Genomic DNA, 8,539 nt, shown 5'->3' with positions numbered 1-8,539 from the left:
TCGCTGGAGTGCTGCTCTTGGGTTGAAGTCGTTGGGGAGCCGCTTGAAGAGCTTGCTTGTGCATTCTCCATATAATTTTAGCAGCCTGCTCACAGGCTTAGTTATGCCAGGCATGATACTGAAGAGCATTTATTATCTTTGGAAACCGTTGACATGACAAAAACGTATGGGCTGGAAATTGTTCTGTAAGCTAATGTGGTAAGCAGTTGAAGTCAGCCGTAGATAAAAATGTCCTATCTGTTCTCTGAGTAGTCATTTCATTGATAAGTATTGTGAAGTTATGCTAGAATTAGAGGGTAAAATGAAAGAAAATGAAATCATACTCTATTTCTACTGCATTAATCTGTAATTAAAATAAAAAAAAAAAAATTGCAACAGTTTGTAGGTGGCAGCCCCGGAACATTACTTGCTACTTTTCATTCCTAATTCTCTGTTGAGCCCCTCTTTGCAAAGAGCCTCCCATTTGCCCCAAAGTTCAGGAAGGATGAAAATCTTGATTGTTGTGCCGAGTGTTCTTTGTTGACAATAATGGTCATTCAAGTTTACTGTGGAGCTGAAGTCACAGTGACGCTAAAGGTAAGATAGTTTTGAGGTCTTTTCTAACTGAAATCATGACCTTTTTGGATGCTGGTGTAAAATTAGCATCAGTCAGATAAGGGTGGGGATTGGAATCTTAGGTCATGAGCATTATTTGATCAAGTAGCAGCAAGGTTTTATTTTACAGTTCAAGGGCTCTTTAAATGCCCAGCTTATTCTGATATTTATTTCCATTTCTGTATTTGACAAACTTAAGTAGGCATATACAAAAAAAGGGAGGGTAGGGATGTTTGGATGGATGGATGTACTCATGTTAAGTACATGTATAAATGTGTTAAAGCCAATGAAGAAGACAGAGTCTCGGAAAGATTAAAAATGTACTTCAGTGTAGTGTTGAAAGAAGCAGCTATTGTTAGAAATAGAACACCAAGTGGGATTTGAAAATGCCTTTCTTGCCAGAAACAGGAATGAATTCCATTTTATTTTCCTGCTCTTATTTCAATAGGAGGGCTTTCTTCCAATTCCTGTGGGAATGGTCACGCTTTCGAGTGGATTGGTCTCTCTCTAATTAAGATCTTGGATATATCACTAACCAAAGCTTCCATGTAACAAATCCTTCTTGGAGAAATGCAGATGCTGTTTATGTGATTTTATTTCAGCGTGAGGTTGCAAGAGAAGGTTACAGTGAAGACACAAGGTCAATGATGAAGCGTAGGAGGTAGTTTGTGTTCATAGGGAAGGATAATGAAATAAGATTATTTTAGGCTTGTTTATGTATTCCAGTTTGTGTTATCTTCTCCCTTTCATAAATACAGGATCAAGCCTGTGTCTTTGGAGCTTTTAGTATTGTTAGTGGTTTTACACAAAGATATCTTGAAATTATATAGGTGCTTAATGAAAAAAGCATCCCTCTTCACAGGGCAGTTCACTGATGGAGTACAGACGGTATGTTGCAGACTAGTTTTTCCATGTACCATGAGTATCATCCATCCTCTGTCCTGTATGTATAGCCTATTTTGACATAGGTCTTTTTATCTTCCTCTTCTCATTTTTTCCCCATATTCGCATAAAAAACAATAACAACAAAAAAACTTGGGAAATTTTAGTGTACTAACAAGGGATAAGCTTTGTTGGTAGGACTATTGCTTATGTGCCTGGGTGCACAAGAATGGGATTTTGTTGCTGTTGGCTTCCTTCAGTAATCCATGCAGCAGTGTTTGTGTTAACAGTAAAGAAACTGGTTTTGCCCTTCTTGTCTGATGTGACAGCCGGGGCCTGAGTTTCAGGTTTGTCTGTAAGTGGCTTGTGGATATCTCATTGCACTTAGTCCTGCTCCACGCAGGTTTGCACCTGCTATGAAGTTCAGGTTTGGCTTTTGGGTCAGCGTCATGAATGCATTTTCTTGCAAAATGGCGACTGAAGTGGTTCCAAACAGCCTTTCTCGCAGAGTAGTAGTCCTCAGGAGTACTGCACTTATAAGGTGATTCCGCTGTAAAGCCCCACTTCAGAAAATGTCATAACTCCACAATATGTAGTGCTCACCAGGGTGAAACTCAGCATTTAAAATCTCAGTCTGACACAGGGGAAGCCTTTTTGAACAAACTGAAAAAAATTCATCTCCCCATTCTTCTTAGTGTTGGATGAATTCAGAACTTCACAGCGGCCCATGGTTGTATGTTTATTACATTCTAATAAATATGTGGCTTGTCTGTATTTTTCTTAGCTGTGAAGTGTAGACACCTAGGATAACCTTCTCTGCATCCATGCCTTTAACATTTTTAGAGGTAAACTCTAAGTAGGTAGTACGCATTTTTTCAGATAATTTATATTCGTGTTGTTTACAGACCTTCATAGTCCAGCCAGCCTAATCAGTCGGATGTCCATATAGCATGCTGCAGAGGTGTTAGCTGTGATGCCACTGGTATGTTCCTGCAGCGTTCCATCCATTCCTGCGAAGAGAAGTTCAATCACAGCTAGCAGAAGTCTGTCCTGACTTGCAAGAAGCAGGTGGGCAGCTGCACTGTGATGGCATCCTCTGGTATGAGCTTTTCCCAAGTGAGAATTGTTACTGGGATTTTGCTCTGAGTGGTGAACATATTTCAGATGTTCAGATGAGAGATGAGCAAGAACTCGTCTTTCCTCACTGTGGTGTTGGTTCAAAGCTCTGACCCATTCTTTAGCTGTTTTGGAGACCATCTGTTGCACGTTTCCTGTTTACACCTGTGCCTGACTCCTTCACTGGGTCACCTTGAGAGCTGGGGCCATAACCAGATTGTGAATGAGAAACCTCTGTCTGCATGATGGGTGGTTACTTTATGAGCACAACCCACCTGTTTGATTTAGTTTTCTGTAGTTTGGGCTTCTTACATTATTAGGATGCTATGATAAAATGTTAGTAATACTTTTGTCTCCATTTGTATTGGGATTCCTCCTCTTTTGGTGATCATGAAATGCTAAGAACATGAAAAACATTAAAATATTTGCACAAAGAAGCAGAGGTTGTGGTAACTATCTCGAATCTTCAGGAAGAGGACCTGAAAATCTGAATAAAGATTTTTGTCTCTCTCTCAGACTGTTAGATGTACATTACCTCTTTCCCGTTATATTATTTGCAAGGCTGCTCTTTACACTTAAAAAATTTTCTCCAAAAGGCAGCTTAAAATGGCCTGCAAGCTGGTGGGGTGTGAGTGTGTGATTACACCATCTGCAGGACAAACAAAAAGTTTGGGACGTGGTGGTCAAATCTTTCAATGGAGTTGTGTATTCTTTTAGTAAGATAGCACATGGAACGTTTAAGTGGCCTTTTCTTTTCTTGGTCTGTTTATAGATAGCAAAGGGCTGCTTAAAGGACTGCTGAAATGTGGTGCTGAGGCTTACTTGTGCCAAGTATTTTGGTGTAGAGTCTTTTGTTTGCTTGTTTTCAGAGTGGTTTTTTTGTTGTTGTTGTTTGTTTTTGTTTAGTGTGAATACCAGGAATAGTTAATTCTTTGGTTTGCAAGAAGACTTGTGGGAAGATAATTAGGAGTTGCTGCTTTAGATGTCTTTTTACTTCTCCTAACTTTAGTTGAAGGAAAATAACCTTGACCAATTCATATTTTCTTTTGAAAGTGTTGTTAGCTGCTAGAAATTATGTGGAAAGTACTGAAAATTCAAATTCCTGGAAAAAAAAATCTTTTCTCAGTTGTTTGGTTTTATCCTCTTTACTTTTATCGTGCCCTCATTTTACTACCTCCTGTTTATCAGGTGGTGTCTTACATTAAGCAAGGCTTCCAGGGTGGTTAGAGGCAAATACTGGTCAGTAATGATCCTGCAGTGATTGTAGTGAACCTCCGTTTGGCCTCAAGTGTGCGTTTTCCCACTTGGCTTATCACATTCAGTAAATGCATTTTTGAAAAGAGAAAGGGGTTTACTTTTTAGTAATAAAAACTCAAGTCAGTTTGTTCACATGCAGTGACTTAGTTAAAAAAGTTTGGCAGTCCTTGCTTAATTTATTTCTGTGGTGCCAGAAACTGAGAATATCCACTTTGTTAGCTGATCGTGGCTTCTTTCTTGTCTGCAGTAATTTGATGTGGGAACAGGAACAGTTTTTAAGTGTGCTCATCCAACTGGACTTTTAAGAACTGCAGTGTCTGTTTGTCATACAGAGAGGGGGATGCAAATCCTAAGTAAGATAAAACAGTAGGAACAATAGTGGTGTTTGGTGTTCGGGGGGGTTTTTTGTTTTTTTTTCTTCAATTTCAACCAGTTCTTGAAAATGAAATATTACATGCCAGGATTTGACACATCTGTGTCGCTATTGCTCTCCTTCCCTGGCAAGAAGGAGGGGAATAAAATGGGGCAACATGATGAACTTGCCATGTAGCCTGCCATATAGCTGATGAGAAATATGTGAAGGCAGAGATAAGGAGGGAGATTGGGAAGGAAATTCAGCAACATCATTGAGTTGCCCTTTCCTTGCTGTGTGTGGAGGAGGCTGATGAATGTTTGCACCTCTCACTAGAAAAAAAAAGGTGTATTGGGAAGTCCTGCTTATGCTGTATCTACCCACTCCATAAGGGGAACTGATCAGAAAAAACTTGTCCACCGAAAAACCTGGCACAAGGATGGGATTTACAATATATGATGGCCAAACCACTCCTGAAATTATCTTTTCAAACTGCAACTCTTTTAAACTCTAGTGCTCTAACATCTTTCTAGAGATTAGAGGACAAAACATGAGCACTAACTCATCTGCAGATTTTTAGCATAGTAGCTGATGTATATGTTTGAAGGAGAGAGAGAAAGAGCTCTTGACACTGTTTGGCATCCGTTAGAGTTTACTTACGAAATTGGGTAATTTTTTGTGTGCTGCTTCCTATTGCTTCTCTAACTGCGTATACTTACATTACAAGGAGAAGGAAGGAGCTGCTGTATGTATGCTGGATATTCCCCCTTCCCATCACTCATGTCCTGGTGTGGAAGCATTTAGGCGGGTCCGTGCAGCTCGGATCTGGGCTTTCTTTACATAGCCAGAAAGTGTTTTGAGAATCACAGGCTGGTGTTGATTCGAACATCAACTCAAAGTGAAGAGAATAATTTACTGAGCAAGCCATAAAGCTTCGAAGGCTTTGCCTTTGGACAAGCTCACCTTATATAAAGGATTGAAGCCGCCCTTTGTAGAGAAGCGTGCGAATTTTGCAAGGTTCGTTCTCAATGGAATTTCTTTTCCAGGATCCTTTTTGTATTTCTGGAACAAGGCTGAATCATTGCATGTCAAGTTTGCTTTGACTTTCTGTGGAGTCAGGGTGCTCCCAACACAGCTAGCTTTTCAGTGGTGTGGAGAAACATCCTTGCCATCTGCTGCGAACGCCTTGATATTCCATGTGTCCTCCTTTTGCTGGGAAGACAAATACTGTTGCTGGTTTTCCATGAGTCCATTGGAAGTTGGTGAAGGAGTCCTCAGCCCACCTCTTGTGTTGGTATCGGAGTGACAAAGCAGATCTAGCAGGAGGTTTCTGGTGGTGCCAGCCTGGGACTGTGCCGGGTCCACGCACCCCAGCTGAACTGCCTTTCTATACCTTGCATCCCAGATATATGCGTAGGGTCTTGAAGGGAAATATATGCTATTCTTCTGGCTCCGCTCGTGTTTATGGGAAGAGGCTTGTGGCCTGACCATGTACTTTGCTCTCGTTCCTTGTTATTTGAAACACATGACTATAATTCGGTTAAAGACTTTGCGGTAGTGCTCTCCATGCCTCTTACTCTAACATAAATTTGCTGGTTTTGTAACATGACTTTTTGATCTACATAAAACCAGGAAAGGGAGGGTGAGGAGAGGTGTGGGATGGGATGGAAGAAGAGCAAATTTGGCATGAATACAGCAGGTGGAATACATTTTTGCCTACTTTGAGATAACCTTGAAAAGCAACAGGTTTTTGGGAGGGTTTATTGGCTTGAGTGCCTGCTGTGAAGAAAGATGTATTTCTTTACAGTTGGACTTGATGATCTTAAAGGTCTTTTCCAACCTAGACGATTCTATGATTCTTTAATCTGAAAGTGGGTTATTTGCCTTCCCACAAAACTGTTCATGTTCTTAGCATCAGACAAACGTTTCTTTTCTCCTAACTGTATCCTCCTCCTCCCCCGATGCTTACTTGAATGAGGGTAATCTTACTGAACCAGAATTTGCTTTGGGTAAGATGTTTCCTGGTTTACTGTCACTGCTGTGTACTGGGTTGTTGGTTTTTTTTTTGTCTGGTGGGAATTTTTTGTTTTATTTTTCCCAGAGGCATGTATTACTTCTGCCCGATTTCTCCCTCACTCTAGCACCAAGGCATTATGGGTTAAATGTGAGACAGCATTTCTGCTAAAACAAAACAGTCATGCAACATGTCAATGTTTTATCTGATCTTTTGTGAAATGCTTTTTTAATATCATAATTTTAAAGCCTTCTCTACTTCATTGGTCGGTTTTGATTTTTTTTTTTAAGTTCCTTAAAACGACAAAACTAAACTACAAAATTAGACATTATTATTCTGTTGATGACACATTGTGGAATATGTTCAGAGCTACTTGGCTGCAATAGCATCTTGCACTGCAAATGGGAAGGCGGTGGGGTTATTTATTAAGTGACTGGTCTTGCTGCCTGGATCTTGCTTTTAACATGTGTCCTGTGTTAGAGACTGAATACTTCCTTGCTTTGATGGATGCTGGGCTCCATCACTATTTTAATTTCCTTCATTTTCTCCTTTGTCAAAAACCCTCATGATTTTGCTGAGGAATTTTGCTCCCCCCAAAGTAAGGATGAGACTTGTGCTGCTGGTGCTTGGCTATTGCCTGCAGAACAGAGAGGGGAAAAAATCTGAACCAAATCCCAGGCCACCGATACTTGGTTCATTACTGTATTGATGGTGTTAATTTAAAACAACAACAAAAAGAAGGTGGCACGTTGATCTGTGACATAAATATAAAAAACAAAAGAGTTTGTTTTCTTCTGTTTCTCCTCCCTCCCTTTCAGAAAGATGTTAAAACAATTCTTAAAAAAACTAGTACACAAATGTGTGTGGTTTTTTTTTCTCTCTGTAACTTCAGTCAGCAAAACTGGGACAGTGTGTGTCCCTGACTTTTCTCCTGTAAGGGGCAGGACAGCTTGTGTAGCTGGAACCGGCATGGGTAAAGCATTTGTCACGGGATGGCAACCTAAATCAGGTGCCTGCTGTACTAACCACCTATTGCTGCTCTCGGGTACAGGCAGCAAGAGAGATTTTTGTGATGGGTTAGTTTCAAAGTGACAAATTGTCTCAAGACGTACTTGCTGAAATTTGCCCTTTCTTGAAACTGAAGTCTTTGAGAGTTTTCACTGGGAATGTGTGCAATATTGATGGACCATGCTGCCGCTTTGACAGAAATAAATCCTAATCTTTTTGCCACTATTAAACTTTAGTAACATTTCCAGAAGGGTTGGGGTGTTTTTAGTAAGTAATTAAAGCAAATTTCTGAAAATAATTGTGGAATGGACATCTAGACAGCTCTGTGACTTTGCTAAACACACCTATCAGTTCATTTCTTTTGCATACAAAGAAAAGAGTATGTTGTGTAGCTGGATTTGAGTTTTGCCTGAGCTCAGCCTAGAAAGCAAACAGTCAGTCTGTGATAGCTCTTCATCTAAAAAATGATTAAATAGCAAGAAATGTCAGTATTGGCAGAGGAACACCATTGAACAGAATATAGAGCAAATGTTTGTTAAATGCCTCTTGTGACTGTGAAAATTCAACTGAACGTTCAGAACATTTAAATAAAGACAAAATAAAGGAAACCAGTTATGGCAGTACTTCAGTTTTGGTGGTTTTCTCACCTGTTCCTCACAAAGCTGAAGATACCCACTTTCCTGACTTTTAAAATGAAGACACCGTTTTGCTATATTTTTAAGAAAGATGAGTGTGGGTGTAAACTAGGAAACTCCAGGCAGCCCTGGCATGTGCTGTAAATGGTGTTGAGTGAGCATTAAAAGGACTTTTGTTTGCTGCTTCCTGTGTGCTATTGTATTTGTTTGCTGCTCAGTGAATAGTAGGTAGGCATGGAAAAGAATAAGCTAAAATAATGAACAGCAGAGAAGTCCTAAAGAAATTGGTTAACGTCTTAAGTAGCTGAATGGTTCAAAAAATGCAGGCTTGCTATTGTCAGTTTTAATTTTCTCTGTGTGCTTTTCACATGTTACTTGCATCAGTCATCATACAAAATAGGGCACCGGGTGTGCCTTAATTCCTTGTGACAGTGTATTTTCTACTTCTCTTTATTCTTTGTACTTTCCCTTGTTCTGTCTTCTGAGACCCAGGCAACAAAGAAATTTGTCTGACCTCATCACAACTTAAGAAATTTCATCATTCAGATCCCTTCTTTGTACTTTTTTAAATTATCATGGATCTTTTTGCATGATCCAGGTAATGATGTTCTTTGGTTCTTATTTGGGAAAATGTGCAGTGATGAATTTTGGCTACCCACTAATAAATCTGTAGACAGAGAT

General features: G+C 39.8%; 1 protein-coding gene across 1 annotated transcript in view; it reads left to right on the top strand.

Annotated features, from left to right (window-relative positions):
* Nucleotides 1–8,539, top strand: part of LOC104126177 (FH1/FH2 domain-containing protein 3-like) — a gene marked incomplete at its 3' end in the record, with an annotated part of 162,930 nt that overhangs the window by 57,823 nt on the left and 96,568 nt on the right. The window lies entirely within an intron of this gene.

This window comes from Egretta garzetta, unplaced genomic scaffold (genome assembly GCF_000687185.1).
Source record: "Egretta garzetta isolate BGI_Z169 unplaced genomic scaffold, ASM68718v1 scaffold264, whole genome shotgun sequence".
Classification (NCBI taxonomy): domain Eukaryota; kingdom Metazoa; phylum Chordata; class Aves; order Pelecaniformes; family Ardeidae; genus Egretta; species Egretta garzetta.
The sequence above is the reverse complement of the archived record's forward strand: the minus strand, read 5'-3'. Positions and strand labels throughout refer to the sequence as shown.